We start from the raw sequence: 18,693 nt of genomic DNA, 5'->3' as shown, positions 1-18,693 counted from the left end.
CTGTGTCAAAGCAACTGCTGATGTTCCAGGAAGAGGCTGCTGTGTCACTCTCAAGATAACACCAGCAAAGCTACACGTGGCCCTGGAGAGTCATGGGGTGCAAGAGAGAAAGAAATCCTTACTATGTATGCCTCTGGGAGTTTGGAGTCTCGTGTTGCTTTAGTAGAGCATAATTTAACATGACAGATGCACAACTTCAAACCCACAGCACTTAGAAGACCCAAATCAGTTACATAACTGAAGGTCACCAATCCTGGTAAGAGGACTTTTCTGATGGTCTCCATCTTAGGCATTTACCCTGTAGTGGGCACAGTGTGTGAACGCCACTTCCTCTTTGTGCACACTCCATTTTCTGTGGGTTTTCAGAGGCTAAGGACTTGCTGGTTAGATTGATTAGGTTCCTGACCTTCCCTGAATTGTTGCTTGCTTCATTATCAAATAATATTTGAAAAAAAAACAGGAAAGTTTATTTTGATCACAGTATTTGTCTGTCTCAGGCAAGCAGGGCACTCTGCTCCATGTTGTCTTAAAGGTCACAATGGATGGCAGACATGTCCTTTTAGTTCCTGCCTCTACAGGGCCCTGCCCCAAACCGATTTATCTTTCCCTGTCTCTTCAATTACTTAGGCAGGTGGACTAGTTGTCTTAATCTTTATTCCAGTCTCTTGTCCCCACTGAGAGGAGGGCACAGGTGTACCATGGGAAAGTAGGCATTCTGGATTAGCCAGAAAGGAGGTAGAGTCATAATGAAGGGCTACACAGTTATGAAAAAATATTGGATGGAACAAAACACTTTTGGCCTTTATGCCCTTGGGATAGTACATAAAGAATTTCCCACTAAGGCCTCCTTTATATTGCTTTTCTTTTCCTTCCTTTATTTCTTCCTCTCCCTCCCTCCCTTTCTTTCTCCCTCCCTTCTGTCTTTCTTTCTTTTACTGGGTGTCCCAAATGTATGCAGGGGCCAGCCACTGAGCCATCTTCTTCTGCTTTTCCATGTACAACAGCAGAGAGCAGGATGGGAAGTGTAGTAACCGGGCACTAACCAGTGCCTATATGGGATGCTGGCACTGCAACAAGCAGCCTAACTTGCAGTGCCATGATGTCGGTCACAGACTAATTTTTCCTTCACAGACTACTTTTTTTTTTAAAGATTTATTTATTTTTATTGGAAAGGCAGATATACAGAGAGGAGGAGAGACAAGAGGAAGATCTTCCGTCCGATGATTTACTCCCCAAGTGACTGCCATGGCCAGTGCTGCACCGATCCAAAGCCAGGATCCAGGAACCTCCTCCAGGTCTCCCATGTGGGTGCAGGGTCCTGTGGCTTTGGGCTGTCCTCAACTGCTTTCCCAGGCCACAAGCAGGCAGCTGGATGGGAAGTGGAGCTGCCGGGATTAGAACCAGAGACCATATGGGATCCTGGTGCATTCAAGGCAAGGATTTTAGCCGCTTGGCCACCACACCAGGCCCTACAGGCTAATTTTTGTTTTTAAAAAAAAGATTTATTGGGCCCGGCGCGGTGGCGCAAGTGGTTAAGGTCCTCTCCTTGCACGCCCGGGATCCCATATGGGCGCCGGTTCTAATCCCAGGGGCCCCACTTCCCTTCCAGCTCCCTGCCTGTGGCCTGGAAAGGCAGTCGAGGATGGCCCAAAGCTTTGGGACCCTGACCCGCGTGGGAGACCCGGAAGAGGCTCCTGACTTTGGATCAGCATAGCATCGACCGTTGCGCTCACTTGGGGAGTGAATCATCGGATGGAAGATCTTCCTCTCTGTCTCTCCTCTCTGTATATCCGCCTTTCCAATACGAAAATAGTAAAAAAATAAATCTTAAAAAAAAGATTTATTATGTGTTTTACTTGGAAATCAGAATTACAGAGTTACAGAGATAAAGATCTTCCACCTCCTAGTTCACTTCCCAAATGGCTACAATGGTCAGAATGAGCTGATCTGAAGCCAGGAGCCAGAATTTTCTTCCAGGTCTCCCATGCAGGTGCAGGGTCCCAGGGCTTTGGCCCGTCCTCGACTGCTTTCCCAGGCCACAGTCAGGGAGCTGGATGGGAAGTGGAGCAGCCGGGACACTACCAGCGCCCACATGGGATCCTGGCACCTGCAAGGTAAAGATTTAGCCATTAAGCTATTGTACTGGATCCACCAACACACCCTTAAAAACATACAATTTTGAGAACACACTGCCCTCTAAAGAGCCTGCAAAGTATTCAAGAGAATTACTTAGTGATGAAATGGAACCCTGTCTGTCCCAGGTGTCCCTGTGTGTTCTTTCTAAAGGAATTCCCTGAACTGAGGGAAAGGTACAACTGACACAAGATTCTAAACCCGGGACTGAGGGAGTCATCTGCTTCTGCAGTAGATTAGAACCTTGATAGGCTGCTTCGGGGGAACTCAAGGCTCAAGGTGTCACAGTCATTATAAGTCCCAGACCAACTGGAATCTAAAGTCAGCATAAATTCCATGAAGAGCATGACATCAGTAACCAAGGAATTGTCACAAAGGTCACTGAGCAACCAGGAACTTGGACATGCTATAATCCCACCCCTCTCGGTCCCAGTTTAATAAACTAAGAATCTCCATCCCTAACTCCTTGGGTAACTTCAAAATTAAGCCATAGCTGTGCAGCTCCTTGCTCTGTGATTTGCAATAAATACCTACTTTCTTTTACTATCCCAGGGTCAGAGATTTGACTTTTCTGTGCACTGGGTGAGTGGACCTGGTTTGTGGGTTCCGGGACAACATTCTCGGGTAGTTTGGGGGTGTTGTTTGGCAAGAGTGAGACCTATTTGCACAATGTCCAGGCAAAGCCACAGATCTTATATGCCAAGTCAATATGACTTGGGTGCTGAGCATATAATATTTGCTTCATCTTAGCTATCTGGAACAGACTTGAATCATTCTGTTATCTATTATCTATCAATTTCCAGAACTGTCCTTCTGAAATTAATCAGGAGCCTCCTTTGCTTTTTTTTTTCTTCTTTCTTTTTCTTTTTTTCAGTTTTTTCTTTTTTTATTAAGGAACCTCCTTTTCAATATAACCTATTTCTAAAAGCATTTCTAAAGGTGTTTCTAGCCAATTAAACTTTTAAAAATAGTCATTTTTATCTCGTGTGCAAGTTGTCTCTCTTTCCAAAAATCTGACTTAAAAAAAAAACAACATTTATTTTTTTTAATTGGAAAGACAATTACAGAGATAGGGGAGATGGAGAGAAAGATCTTCTATCTGTTGATTTACTCCCCAAATAGCTGCAATAGCTGGCACTGAGATGATTGGAAGCCAGGAGTGTCCTCTGGGTCTTCCACTCCAGTGCAGGGTCCCAAAGACTTGGGCCATGGTCCACCAGTCCACAGTTTTCTCAATCAATAGCAGAGAATTTGGTTGGAAGTAGAGCCATTGGGATATGAGCCAGGGCCTATGAGATGCTGGCGCTTGCCTGTTGAGCCACTGTGCTGGCCCATAACAACCAGAATTGCTTCATTTAAAACAAACAAACAAACTTTTTTTTTATTGGCAAGTTAGATATACAGACAGGAGGAGAGACAGAGACGAAGATCTTCCATATGATGATTCATTCCCCAAGCGGCCACAATGGCCGGACCTGAGCCAAGCCAAAGCCAGGAGCCCAGGGTGTGTTCCAAGTCTCCCACATGGGTGCAGGGTCCCAAGGCTTTGGGCTGTCCTCAACTGCTTTCCCAGGGCACAAGTAGGGAGCTGGATGGGAAGTGGGGCCCCTGGGATCAGAACTGCGCCCACACAGAATCCAGCACTTGCAAGGTAAGGATGTTAGATTCTAGGCTACCGCCTCGGGCCCTAGAATTGTTTCATTTTGGAACACTTCACAAGGCTCACTTCATAAACTTTCTTGTGTTAGTATCCCGAGGCTTCTGTCATTCATATTCTGCTCCTAAACAACCCTGATATTAACCTTTTTACAGAGCTTCTTGTTGGCTTCCACCACCAATCTACATATAAGTTTCCGCACAAAAGCAGCCTTTCCAAAGACCCACGTGACATATTCATACAAATTACTGTCACCAAACAGCTCTTAGCAGAATTTTAATGTTTTCTTCAGGGAGAAGTAACCAGAAAATAAAATAAAGAACACAGGATCAGATAAGACGCTTTACAAAACTATTTCATATCAAGCTTTTTATCGAATTAACAGCAGATGACATTTGTGGGGGAGGATCGATGGGCATCAGGCTGGGAAATGGAACCATGGAGGCCCACACAGCATCAGCGCATCCTCCGAGAGCTCTGCAGGACGCTGGCCTCCCCGCGAGCAGAGGGCAGCGTGGCTTCCCAGCTCACACACTGAATCAGCAGGCATTCGTGCAATGTCGCCTACCATCAGCTCTGCAACTCCAACATCCGAGAGGACGACAATCTAACTGCGTATCTAGAAATTCCGTTTCCCGTAAGTGTTTCACAGTCTGATAATTCTCATAAGGAGAAGCACTGAGCCTTGAATGCCCAAACGGAATAGAATTTTCAGAAATGGAAATAGTGACTTCAAAAATACATTCTTTTTTTCTCTTTCCTCCTCTCTTGATTCCAATCATGCTTGAATAACTGGTCTTTTGACTTTTTTGGGAAAACAGTCTTCATGTTTGCAAATTAAGGACCCAGTTTGAGGTGACATGGTAAGGCTCAAATACTTCATTTACAAAACAAACCCAGTTCTGGATTTCTAAAAATAGCTTCAGAGTGCGGATTGGATTGTCATTTCTTTTGTGCCCAAAGGCATCAATCTGAGATGAAAATCTATATGCGCATGAGTGTAGGGGCAGTTTAAATTAAAGTCCTTTTCTTGACTCTTAAATTGCAGTTATTCAGTCAAAATACCAACATCTGCAATCTGTCATTACTGGGAGAAGTAAAGGAACTTGAAACTATTGTTTTTTTTTCAAAAAGGTTTATTAATTTATTTGACAGGCATAGCCAGGGAGAAACACCTTTCTTCTGCTGATTCCTTTCCAAAATGGTCCCACTGGCTAGAGCAGGACCTGGCCCATTCATGGCGAGGTTTTAGCCACTGAGTCATCATGCTGGCTCCTGAAAAAATGATCTGTAATGTAAATTCAAAAGGTATTTTTGACTGTCACTGTGCAGATCACAATGGCAAATTAGGGTATTGAAGCAAAGTGACTGAAGAATGTGATGCAATCCCCATAAAAGAACTAGGCAGAGAATGTCTGCTCATTGGGGTGGGGATGGGGAAAGGGTGAGCTATTGATACGTAGAGGGAATATTACGATTTGCCTTTATATAGTTTCCCATTTTATGTTTAAATAAAAAAAATGAGACTGGCATTATGGTATATCAGGTTTAGTCCAACTGTTATGGGAGCGCAAGAGAAATCATGCCAGACAAGCCTAGGATATATTAAGGAGTCTTTATTAAGCAATCTTGGCGATAACAGGGCCCACTAGAAATTAGCAAGTGACTAGTCCATTTGGCAATCCAGTCTGAATGGAAACCTGAAAGGAACAAATGGTCATTACTCTGAAGTCCATCTGCCTCACCTCTCCTGCAACTCTTGAAAGTTCACAAATTTGAAATACAGAGCATCTTAGCATTAACATCTCCAGGGAGTCGCCCAAGCAGTGAATAGAGGGTATGGAATACAGACATATACCGGCTATGCTCAGGGGCCATTTGTTCTCAGAGTTTGTTCATGGGAAGCCAGAGAACAAGCAGGTATTGGGGAGGCCAAGAGTCAGGGTGCCAGAGCGATAGAAGCACGGGATCAAGAATGCCAGCCCCTCCCTTCCTATCATGGTTATGCAACAACGCAATGCCGCCCCCTCTCAGGTTCCAGATGACAACAGGTGAACATCACAGGTGAGCAGAAAGGACCACACAGGTGGGGATGGGGTGGCTACCAAGCTCCTGACTCTGAACTAGCTGCTTAGGATCACATCACCACTGATGACACCAACATTCTATATGGGTTCTAGTTCTTTTTCTTTCTTCTTTTTTTAAGATTTACTTTTAGTTGAAAGGCAGGTTCTACAGAGGGGCGAGAGAGAGAGAGAGAGAAAGAGAGAGAGAGAGAGAGAAGGTTTTCCTTCCATCTGCTGGTTCACTCCCCAAACGGCCATACTGGCCAGAATTGAGCTGTTTTGAATCTGGGAGCCAGGAGCCTCCGCTGTGTCTCCCACACGTTTGCAGGAACCAAGGACTTGAGCCATCCTGCACTGTCTTCCCAGGCCATAAGCAGAGAGCTGAGTCGGAAGTGGAGTATCCAGGACACAAAGCGGTACCCCCATAGGATACTAGTGCCACTGGGTGAAAGATTAGCTTGTTGAGCCATATCGCCAGCCCCAGGGGTGCCAGATCTAGCCCTGGCTGCTGTACTTCTGATTCTCTGCTAATGTGTCTGGGAAAGCAGTGGAAGATAACCCAGGTGCTTGGCTCTCTGTATTCATGTGGGAGACCCAGATGAGGCTCCCAGCATTTGGCTTTAGCCTGACCCTGTCAGGAGTTTTCTATCTTTTTATTATTTATTTGGATGGGAATTTATTTAAAAGCAGAGTTATACACACACACACACACACACACACACACACACACACACACACACACACAAAGCTTGCATTCATTGGGTCATTGCCCAAGTGGCCACAAAGGCCGAGGCTGGGCCAGGCAAAAGCCAAGAGCTTAGGACCCCATCCAGGTCTTCTACATGGGTGGCAGCATTTGTGCCACCCAAGCACTTGGGTCACCCTTCACTGTGTTTCCAGCCACATTAGCAGGGAGTTGGAACAGAAGCGGAGTAGCCAGCACTTGAACTGGCACTTATATGGCATGTTGGCTGCAGGTGGCAGTCACACAGTGTGCCACAAGAGTGGCTTCCTCTTCTGCTTCTTTGCCATGCTGTGATGCAGCCAGGGGCCTCTCACCAGGCACTGGTATTATGCTGTAGGAATCTCGCAGCTCCAGAATCATGAACCAAATAAATATCTTTAAAGGAAACTTTGTTGCAAAGACAAACTGGACCAAGGCAGAGACTCAAATTTCTAATTTCAGCATCGTTTTTAGTTCCTTCAGGACACATTTCTAATATATCCTCAGGTTAACGCTTGTATGACCCGTTTTCCTAAATCTGCAGCGATTTCTGTGACTCGTGCTCCGTGAAGTTCTTGACCAGTTTCCCTGGTGCATTCAATAATACAGCCTCACAACAACACAGCAATTCCTTTATTTTATAAGATGTATGTATTACTTAAAAGGCAGTGTCAGAGCAACAGAATAATAGAGAAATTTTGCACCTAATGATTAGCTACCCAAATGCCTGTAACAATCAGGATTGGGCCAAGCTTAAGCCAGGAGCCAGGAACTCCATCCGGGTCTCCCTTGTGGATAGCAGAAGCCCAAGCATTTGAACATCTTTTGCTGACCTCCAAAACACATTAGTAGGTGGTCGAATCAGGAGCAGAGCAGCCATAAGATTCATTCTGATATGGGATGCCAGCATAGCGAACGTTGGCTTCACTTGCTGCCCTGCAACACTGGCCCCTTTTGATGGTGAGGGTACAGCTTTGCAGACCTGCTACTCCAGGCATCACCAGGCTCGCCTCAGCTTTCTTCCTTCCTCCAGCATAGCACAGCCTAAGCTTTACCTTGACTATGTAAACCAACATTTTGGTGGAGGTAAGACAAAGAAGGTAATTGTTTTCAATTCTATATCTTCACTGTTTCTCCTTGGAGTATCTGCTATTCCCTGATCTATTTTAGTTTCTGTGTTCAGCTGACCCCCAGGGACCTGCAATGAATCATGCCAGCGTCTCTTGGCAGACACAGCACAGGCATCTCCAGATTTCCTTCTTCCTTGTAGTTTATGGCCTTCCACAAGTAGACGCCAGACACACTCAGCAGGGAATTACCTAAACAAGACTTGCATGCTCTCACTTCAGAGCCCACAAACAAATCAACCCCCCCCCCAATATGACAATTTAGTTTAAGCAGGATACTTCCAACATCTGATGACTTAGTGCTATTTCTGAAAATTAACATTTTCAATGACACAATTATGCTACAGCTATTGTATTGCTATTGAAGCAGGGAAATTATGAAAATACATTTTTTGGGGAAAAAGAAAAGACATAAGGCATGTTTTGGCTTTAGCTTCTTCAACTCAAATGCCTGCATCTCTGAAGCAAGTATTTCCCTGTTGATAAGGGTCTTTGCTCCAGGCCTTGTCCTTTCTGACTGGGCCCTGGGTCATGGCCACAGGTATGTTAGCTAGTTCCCTTCCTGCAGCTTCTGGTCTTCTACTTGATGCCACCTGAGGCTGCCAATCCTTCTCTAGCTGTTATAAACCTGAGCCACACCAGGGCCAGCACTGTGTCCCTGTGGGTTAAATTGTTGCTCATGATGCTGGAAGCGATTTGAGTCCTGGCTGTTCACTTGTGATCCAGCTCCCTGCTAATGTACCTGGCGAGGCTGCAGAGGACAGCCAAGGTGCTTATACTCCGAGTTCCTGGATAGGCCCTGCTCCAGCCACTACACCCATTTGGGGAATGAACCAACCAGTGGTTGGAAGGTATCTTCATCTCTCTCTTTGTCACTCTTCCAAATAAATAAGTCATTAAAAAAATGTAGCCATAGCAACACACCCATCATGTTTCAAATCCTTGTCTGACTTCACTACGTCTTTATTTTCTCTAGTTTAGATTATTTCATGGTTTCAATTCAAATCTCTCCTTCTCCCTGGAACCATCCAAACCAGCTTTTTTTTTTTTTTTTTTTCTCTCAATTGCATCTCAAACCATTTCATTTGCTTGGATGTCCTCAACTGTCTTGTTTAGCCATGATTTGTGCAGTTACTCTGTAGGAATTGCAGCAAAGTAAGGCAATATTCTCTTAGCTGTACCTTTTCAAATATCCTGTGAGTTTCAAAGGATAAATTCTCAACCTTGTTTCATGCCATGGTATCCAGCACATCATCTTTCAGGAGCAGAAGATGGGATATCTTAGATTGGAAACACACACATTTACCAAAAAATGGATACTGTAAACAAACTATTCGTGGATTTCACCAATATTTTAAAAAGATTTCTTTATTTACATTTGGAAGGCAGATTTACATGGAGAAAACCTTCCAGCTCTGGTTAACTCCCCAGATGGCTTCAACAGCCAGAGTTGAGTTGATTTGAAGCCAAGAGCCAGGAGCTTCTTCTGAGTTTCTCATCTAGATGCAGGGTCCCAAGGATTTGAGCCATCCTTAGCTGCTTTCCCAGGCCACATGCAGGGTATTGGATCAGAAATGGAGCAGCTGGGACATGGACTGGCACCCATATGCCATGCTGGCAATGCAGGCTGAGGGTTTCTATGCTATACCAACACGAAGTCCCTAGATTTCACAAATTTACATACTAAAATATGCATCTCCTTAGGTTTTCTTTTATTTTAAAAGAAACATTTTTTTTCAAATTTTATTTTTGATGCTGTTTACAGAGCTGACAAGGATACACATCCTTGAAGACCATGTTTAGAGTGGGGAGAGTTGAGTGGAAGGTGGGTGGGACAATTTTCCTTTTCTTCCCTTTTCTCCTGTATCTGGAGAAAGGAGGGAGTGAGGAGAGGGGAGGGGACTGCTCCCAGCTGCCAAACTCTGCCCACTTCTTGATGCCATCTTAGAAACCTAGACGTGAAGAATGTTCTGAGGGTATTATTGAGTGGTTTCAATAGTTCTGAGATGCTGTTGGTTGAAAGAATCCTTCCAGCGTCCATTGGCTGTCAGAGTCCATCGCAGTCCATCCACTCACCCAGACACTTGCTGCTGAAGAACCTTGGTATCAAAATCACAACCATTTGTTCATGGCTCATGGCTACTAAGAAACTGTGTGAGCTTGCAGGCTAAACGGCCTAAGTGACCTTTAGCACTGATGGGCCCAAATTCTTATTAATCAAGACCCACCTAAGTCTGGTTATCTCACAGGAGGCTCCAAGTAATTAAGTGGGTGCTTACCTCAGTTGCTGGAGGCATGGGCTATCCAGCTGAGATAGGTAGGGAATGTGTGCTATCGTAAACTACCCCTTTTCAAGCTACTGTGGACTGCCCCTATGAAAACCCTATGAATGTTCTGATCAGGGCCACCCTCCAGTATGGGGTGTTGGTCCCGGCCCCGGCCAGCCAGCTGCCTGCTCTCAACCAAGAACTCGGGCTTGGATGTGCTGAGCTTGAATAAACCATCCTTGTGCACTTGGATCGACTTCAGATTCCTGGTGATTTTTGGGGATCTAAAAATCTGGGCATAACAGTGCCAAAGCTTGGCCTGGAGAATTGTCAAACCCATTCTGCTCTCCATCTTCTTAGATGGCCCTCAAAGCCCTCTTTAGGCCTAATTGAGCTGGCTACCATGCCTCCCATAAGCACCTGAGCATGCTGTCTACTGTATGGGTATTAGCAATCCAGGCAACCCAGTCCCAATACATGCATTCCTAGGTCAGATGAGAAATCCTATCTTTTTTCCCCTGTGGCTGGAGTTGTGATTCTAGTAGTCCAGTTTAGGGGGGTCCTCTAAGAAACCTGGGGTGATTCCAGACCTGATTCTTTAACAGCCAGTACAGGGTCCAGTTCAGTCCATCACCTCCACCAGCCTATGCACACACTGCTGATTATAGTTGCCTGGTCAGTTCTGTCCCAACACCCATGCCCCAAACAAACAGGTGCTGTGGCCTAGCCCAACTCAGTGTGCCAGACTTGCCCTGTGAACACCAGCAGGAGTTGCAGCCAAGTTGAGGCAACCCTCAGTAATGCCCACCAGGCCCAAATGTGTGTGCCTATATGTAAAGCAGACTAATACGTTCAAGTTTTATTTTCCATGAACTTTCTGAAATCCCTTGTAAAGGAAGAAGGTCAAGTTCACTGGCAGCAGTGTTCACCAACCCCCAGGTCTGTCCTGTTCTGGGCTGGAGGCCATACCTTCCCACTTTCAGCGGGAGGTGGGTAGAAGTGAAGTGTGATACTTTTATAGCAAGTCCTTCCCTGTGGTGGCAATCATGCAGGGCCTGAGCTCTGGTGGCAGCCAGCCTAGCTCTGTGACAATGGGGAGCAGCTGGCCCAGAGGGTCTCAGCAGGCGGCTGACTTGGCATGACTAAGACTGCCTTTGTTATGTTAAGCCGCTGACATTCTGGGTTTTTTGGTTGCTAAGGCAGAACCTTGTCCCAAGAACTGATACTTATTATTTTAAATCCTTAATAATTGAGGGCTTAATGGGCTGACTGGGAGCCCAACCTGAGCTTCTTGGAAATCTTACAATCCAAATGCAACAGATCTGAAGCCAAAAAGGAAGGAGCCCAGCACAGGGGGTGAGAGAAAGGGCCTTGTCAGGTTGATCAAGGGTTTAGTAGTTGTTGCTGCCACAGTTTCTAAGTAAAATGCTTTCTTTCTTATCTTTTCTTTAAGATTTATTTATTTTTACTGCAAAGGCAGATATGTAGAGAGAAGCAGAGATGGTTCACTCACCAAGTGGCCGCAACAGCTGGAGCTGGGATGATCTGAAGCCAGGAGCCAGTAGGCTCTTCCAGGTCTCCCATTTGAGTGCAGGGTCCCAAGGCCTTGGATCATCCTCTGCTGCTTTCTCAGGCCACAAGCAGGGAGGTGGATGGAAGTGGAGCAGTTGGGACATGAACTGGTGAGGTTTAGCCTCTCACCATCATGCTGGGGCCAGTAATGTGATTTCAGCCTGATGTTTTCAGAATGCCCTCATGCGCTGAAAAATTCCACAAAGAGGTTTGGCTTTTGTGAGTTTCATATTTATGAATATTTACTGCATTAAAGTGAAATTGAGGGGGTGGCATTGGGTAGTGGGTGAAGCTGCCACTGCTCACACTTAGCAGATGGTAGTCAGCTCTTATCCTGGCTGCTCTACTCGCCGTCCTCCTCTGTGTTAATGGCCTGGGAAAGCAGCAGGGGATGGCCCAAGGCTTTGGGACCCTGCCACCCCCATGGGAGGCCTGGATGGAGTTCAAGACTCCTGCCTTTGGCCTGGGCCAGCTTCAGCTGTTGTGCTATTTGAGGTGTGAACCAGTGGACAGAAGCCCTCTCTCTTTCCCTGTAACTCTTTCAAATAAATGAATGCATCTTAAAAAAAAAAAAGAAAGAAAACTGAGACATTAAAATATATCTATTCTTTTTAATAACAAACCCAGCCAATGTTGATATACTTCATTTTAATGTACTCTGTCAATGAAAATCATAATCTAAATGAAAAAAATTAGTGAGAAGAGTATCATTGTTTTATAGTTTTTAAACCACTTTAAAGTTTGGTTTAATAGGAGACAAGCTCACGATCTGCTTCTTTGTTTTATCTGTTGGAATAATTTGTTTTGGACAAAGTAAATGAAGAAAATTCAGCCCCACACAGATATGCTGTTGAAAAGGGTAGCTCGGTCCGGCAGTGTGGCCTAGCGGCTAAAGTCCTCACCTTGAATGCGCCAGGATGCCATGTGGGTGCTGGTTCTAATCCTGGCAGCTCCACTTCCCATCCAGTCCCCTGCTTGTGGCCTGGGAAAGCAGTTGAGGACAGCCCAAAGCCTGGGGACCCTGCACCCATGTGGGATACCCGGAAGAAGTTCCTGGATCCTGGCTTCGGATGGGCATAGCACTGGCCGTTGCGCTCACTTGGAGAGTGAATCATCGGATGGAAGATCTTTCTCTCTGCCTCTCCTCCTCTCTATATCTGACTTTGTAATAAAAAATAAAAAAAAATCTTTAAAAAAAAAACAAAGAAAAGGGTAGCTGAACATAAATAGCCAACTACCAATGTTACTGGGTGTGAGCGAGATCACACCAGACATGTCTAAGGTTTATTAAGGAGTCTTTATTAACCAAGCTTGGTGATAACAGAGCTCACTAGAAATAGTGAATCACAAGTCCATATGGCAATCCAGCCAAGCATAATCCAACCACACATTATCCAAATGGGAACAAATGGTCATAACCCTCAAGTCCATCTGTTAAGGTGAAGGCCTATGTCCCAGCTTCCCCAACAATACAAGTTATCCTAAAAGACATGCAACGAATAACCTGGACAATTACAAAGCTGCAGACATTCACCTTTCCCTGGCTTCTCTGCCCACATTCCATCACTGCTAGGCCTCACCTCTCCTGGAACTCCTGATAGTACACAAACCAGAAACATTATTATATCCATTGTCCCATCTAAGCAGTACACAGGGCTCATGCTCAGGGAATTACCTGTCTTGGGTCAGCCAAGAGTTGAGGTGCCAGAGCAAAGGAAGCACCTGACCAGAAAGAGAGCAAGCCCCTGCTTCATGGGCCTCTTAAAGGGGCATGTGAGGGAAGTGGTTATACAAGAATGCAATACCATCCCCTCTCAGGTGATAGGTGAGTCACAGGTGGGCAGGAGTGACTACCTAGGTGGTGGTGGTGGGGGAGTGGCTGAGGATGGAATTAACATTTCATTGCCATTAGGACCCACCTTCAGGACAGAGGTGGGGGACACAGCCACATTTCATTTGCCCACTGTCCATGGGTGCTGGCTATCACTGGCTGCACCCCATAACACCCATATAATCCAAACTTGTGACAATCACAGGTCTCTCAAAGATCAGCTGCAACAGCGAATCTAAAACTACAACAGAGTTCAGATAGTAACATTAAAATCCATGGGTCGACCTTGAACTTTGTATGGACATTTTATTCATGCATGATTTTGCATCATCCGTCCGCCAACTAGAACATGTTATTCTGCCAAAGTACAAAGATATTCCACATGTTGTTGCATTTTATTCTATCATCTCAAAACATAAAAATCACACTTGTTAATGTGATCACTGATTTTATCCAAAAGTCTCCAAGAATTAGGAAACTGAAGCAGACCTGTAATCTCATGTGAAACTTCAGTGTTGTCATTGGCAACAAACGACTTCAGTTGTTTCCCTGGAAGTGACAGATACCCTTTGATTACTTTTCAGAAAGCGTTTGCTCAGCTCCCACATAGCTGGCGTTTGTCAGCATTCTTACCTGAAAAAAATCAGCTAGTACAGTGATCATCAACTCAAGGCAGCCCCCAAGTGCTTTCTCTTGAAACATCAAATCTTTTTTTTAAATTTATTATTATTATTATTTTTTTTTTTTATTGGAAAGGCGGATATACAGAGAGGAGAGACAGAGAGGAAGATCTTCCGTCCAATGATTCACTCCCCAAGTGAGCGCAACGGTCGATGCTATGACGATACGAAGCCAGGAGCTTCTTCCAGGCCTCCCACGTGGGTGCAGGGTCCCAATGCTTTGGGCCGTCCTCGACTGCTTTCCCAGGCCACAGGTGGGGAGCTGGATAGGAAGCGGGGCAGCCGGGATTAGAACCGGCGCCCATATGGGATCCCGGGTGTTCAAGGCGAGGACCTTAACCACTGTGCCACCGCGCCGGGCCCATAAACATCAAATCTTAAATGCAAAGGAACCTTATGTTGTCCCTCAATTTGGACAAAAACACAAGAGCACTTTGAAAATTCGAGATAAATATCATAAAAAACTATGTAGAAAATTAAAAGTTCTATCCATCTATCTGTTTAGCGATACATTTAAAAGATATATTTATTTATTTGAAAAAGCGGAATTACACAGAGGGGAGGGAGAAGGCTCTCATTCACTTCCTGAATGGCCACAAAGCCAGAAGTCAGGAGCTTCACCCAGGTCCCTCACATGGGTGCGGGGTCCAAGCACTTGACACATCAAGTGCTGCTTTTCCTGGGAGCATTAGCAGGGAGCCGGGTGGAAAGTAGAGCAGCTGAGACTCGAGCCAATGTCCATATGGGATGCCAGCATCACAAGTAGTGACTTAACCCACCATGCCACACCAGCCCATTTCCATATAGATATATCATTTCTATATTATATCTGAGAGGGATGGCTGAGCATGATGGCTCAATTTATTAATCTTTCCTTTGCATGCTCTGGCCTCCCATATTGGTATCAGTTCATGTCTCAGCAGTTCCACATCTCATCCAGCTCCCTGCTTGTGGCCTGGGAAAGCAGTGGAGGATGGCTCAATGCCTAGGAACCTTCACCCATGTGGGAGACCTGGAAGATGCTCCTGGCTTCAGAATGGCACAGCTCCAGCTGTGGCAGCCATTTGGTGAGTGATCCAGTGGATGGAAGATCTTTTTCTGCTTTTCCTTCCCTGAGGATCTGCCTTTCCAATAAAAGTAAAATAAATATATTTTTAAAGATTTATTTTATTTTGACTGGAAAATCAGATACAGAGATAGGAGGAGACACAGAGAGGAAGATCTTCCATCCGTTGATTTACTCCCCAAGCATCCACAACGGCTGAGGCTGAGCAGATCCAAAGCCTGGAGCCAGGAGCCAGGAGCCTTAATGACCCTCCCACGTGGGTGTAGAGTCCCAAGGCTTTGGGCCATCCTCGACTGTTTTCCCAAATATTTTTTAGAAAGAGCTAGGGCCTGGTACAGTAACCTAGCAGCTAAAGTCCTTGCCTTGCATGCATCAGGATCCCATACAGGCACTGGTTCTAATTCCAGTGGCCCTGCTTACCATCCAGCTACCTCTTGTGGCCTGGGAAAGCAGTTGAGTACGACCCAAAGCCTTGGGACCCTGTGCCTGCTGTGTGGGAGACCCGGAAGAAGCTCCTGGTTCCTGGATTCAGATTGGCTCAGCTCCGACCACTGTAGCCTCTTGGGGAGTGAATTATTGGACAGAAGATCTTTCTCTTTGACTCTCCTCTCTATATCTGACTTTGCAATCAAAATTAAAAATCCTCAAAAATAAATAAATAGAAAAATAAAGGCTAAAGGTTTATGATGGACTATAGCTCTTAAAAAAAAATCTGAGAGGGAGAGAGAGAGAGAGAGATGTCATGCATTGGTTCTCTCCCCAAATGCCTACAATGGCCAGGGCCAGGTGCCAGGAATTCCCATGTGGATGGCATGAGCCTAGCTTCTTGAAGCATCATCCGAGCCTCCCTGGCGCATTGGCAGGAAGGCTGAGTTAGGAGTGGAGCCACCAACCAAATCCAGGTGCTACAGCGTGGCATGCAAGCATCTTACCCCTGGGCCAAATGCCTGCCCCTACAATTTTTAATTTCACTTCTTTAAAAAACTTTTTAAGTTTCCCTTGAATTAAAAGCATATGTGTAGTATAGCAGGTACTGTAATTTCTACTGCCCCATCAAGGACCCACTTTAGTGCATTTAGCAGTTCTCCCATGATAGGTACATTTTGGCATCAGTGCCATGATTAAAGTGCCATAATGCCTTGATTAGCAGATGGTACCCTTAAGCATTGTTGTTTTTGCATTGTCAGAGGAAATTCCTCAGCGAGAGGGGGAAAAAAAAACAAGCATTATTTCCATATTCCTATAAAAAACAATTTTGACTTTGAAAACCTGGAAATCCTGAAAGTCTCACGGGTCTTGGAGACAATTTTGAGTTGCTTGACTTCGTGAAATTGCAATGACGGTGGCAAAGTTGTCTAGAGAATTAAGTAAGACATTGTTTAACAAAAAATAATGCAAGTATCATACTCAGTACGGCATCTGGCAGACAGTAACTGCCAGCGACTGCTGCTAGTGGATTCAATATTGTGAATGTACTAGTCACAGTAGTCATTTCATCATAATCTTCCTTTGTTCTCCACAATCTCATTCCTCTGTCAGTTTTCTATTTTAGTTAACTTCCTTATCTGTCCACATCTCTGTTTGTGCCAGTCATTGCTGATTGAATTCATGGTATAATTTATCAGACTCCTGTGATGCCTTTGTCGATTCCTTCTGCTTCTGCTGTGACTAGGTATATTATTTTTTAAATTTTTATTTGAAAATTAGGGAGAGCGAGAGACACAGAGAGATCATCCATTTGCTGGCTCACTCCCCTGATGGCTCCAACAGCCAGAGCCGGGCTGAAGCCAGGAGCCATGAGCTGCTTCTAGGTCTCCCATGTGGGTGCAGGGTCCCAAAGGCTTTAGGCCATCCTCTGCTTTTCCCTGGCCACAAGCAGGGAGCTGGATGGGAAGTGGAGCAGCAGGGACACAAAGTGGCACCTCCACAGGATGCCATTGATGCAGGCAGAGTATTAACCTACTCTACCGCAGTGCCAGCTACTGTTAAAGATCATGATTTTTTATCACAAGCAGCTCTGGCTGATGGTATCTGACCTGTCCGATGCCCGGCTTATTAATTTGCAATAGTCCTTTCACTTAAAAATAAAAAAAAAATTTTTTTGGTGAGGGTTCAACGAAATAGTATGATCAGTCTTCCAAAAGTTTGTGGAAAGAACGTGTTATGGAAAATCACGTGCAGATTTCAAATTTTGTTCCAACATGACATGCCACTCCCCTCTTCTCCATCTGCCCACAGCCTGGGGCCAGAGCTGTCCTCCTGCTTCTGCTGGAGGTGCTTCCCTGCCCCTCCACATTTGTCCACGTGCTTCTCAGGGGCTTCTGTGTCCCACACAGGCTTCTGCCTGCAAGGCAGGTCTTGATCCTTCTGATCAGACTTTGCTCTCGTGCAGAAGCATGTCTCCCTCCCAACCTCACATCACAGGACCACAGACCATTTTTGCAGAGCAGCTTCTACACCACATGGGGGCTTCCAAGGAACAGAAAACGTCCATGCCGTTAGCGCTCCAGGTTTCACTGGGGGGCTTGCATGGACAGGAACCTGGAGTACAGTTCCTGGATTGCAGTGGAGTGTTGTTAGGCTGGGAGATGTCTTCAGGGGGGTCTTTGGGGTCTCAGTGGAAAGTCAGGTTCAACAGCATGAGCTTCACCTGTTCTGTATAGCGTTGGAAGTGCGTGTGCTGCCTCATGGTGGCGGGTAAGGGACGAGAGCTTAGCTCTGGCTGTGGGTCTCTGCTCAGTGACGAAGGGTTTCAATTTCTTCTCATCCTGTTCCACTTGTCTCCTGGGGAGGATAAAAGTTCTCTTGCCTTCCCAAATGCTAAAGCATCAGTTGCTCACCTTTATCCAGCAGGCAGATTCTGTGGGTACTAGGACTTGGGGGTTAGCATACAGCATTGCATCATGGGTCTGATACAAGTAGTATAAGACCCGGACACTGAGTTCTACGCATTCTATTTCACCTCAGATACTAGGCCTTTTTTAGTTAGAGTTTATTTTAAAGACTTACTCTTTTTTTTTTTCTTGTTTTTTTTTTTTGGAAAGGCAGATTTTTACAGAGAGAAGAAGTGACAAAGATCTTCCATCCGCTGGTTCACTTCCCAAGCGGCTGTAATTGCCAGAGGTGAGCTGATCCGAAGCCAGGAACCAGAATTCCCACCGGTCTCTGACATAGGTGCACGGTCCCAAGGCTTTGGGCTGTCCTTGGCTGCCTTCCCAGGCCTTCCCAGGCAGGGAGCTGGAAGAGAAGTAGAACAGCTAGGGAAAGCAGTAGAGAATGGCCTAAGACCTTGGTATTCTGTACCCACACAGGAGACCTGGAAGAAGCTCCTGGCTCTGTGTTTCCTTCTCTCTGTATATCTGCCTTCCAACATTAAAAAATGAAACAAATCTTTTAAAAAAAGGCATAGCTGCACACACTCATACACACACACGTACAGAGAGAGGAAGAGAGAGAGAGAGAGAGAGAGAGAAACGGTCTTCCATCCACTAGTTCACTCCCCAAATGACCACAATGGCTGGAGCTGGGCCGGTCTGGAACCAGGAGCCAGGAGCTTCTTCTGGATGTCCC

The sequence above is a fragment of the Ochotona curzoniae genome, unplaced genomic scaffold (genome assembly GCF_017591425.1).
Source record: "Ochotona curzoniae isolate NIBS_2020 unplaced genomic scaffold, NIBS_Ocur_1.0 contig_3332, whole genome shotgun sequence".
NCBI lineage: Eukaryota > Metazoa > Chordata > Mammalia > Lagomorpha > Ochotonidae > Ochotona > Ochotona curzoniae.
This window is presented reverse-complemented; position numbering follows the sequence as displayed.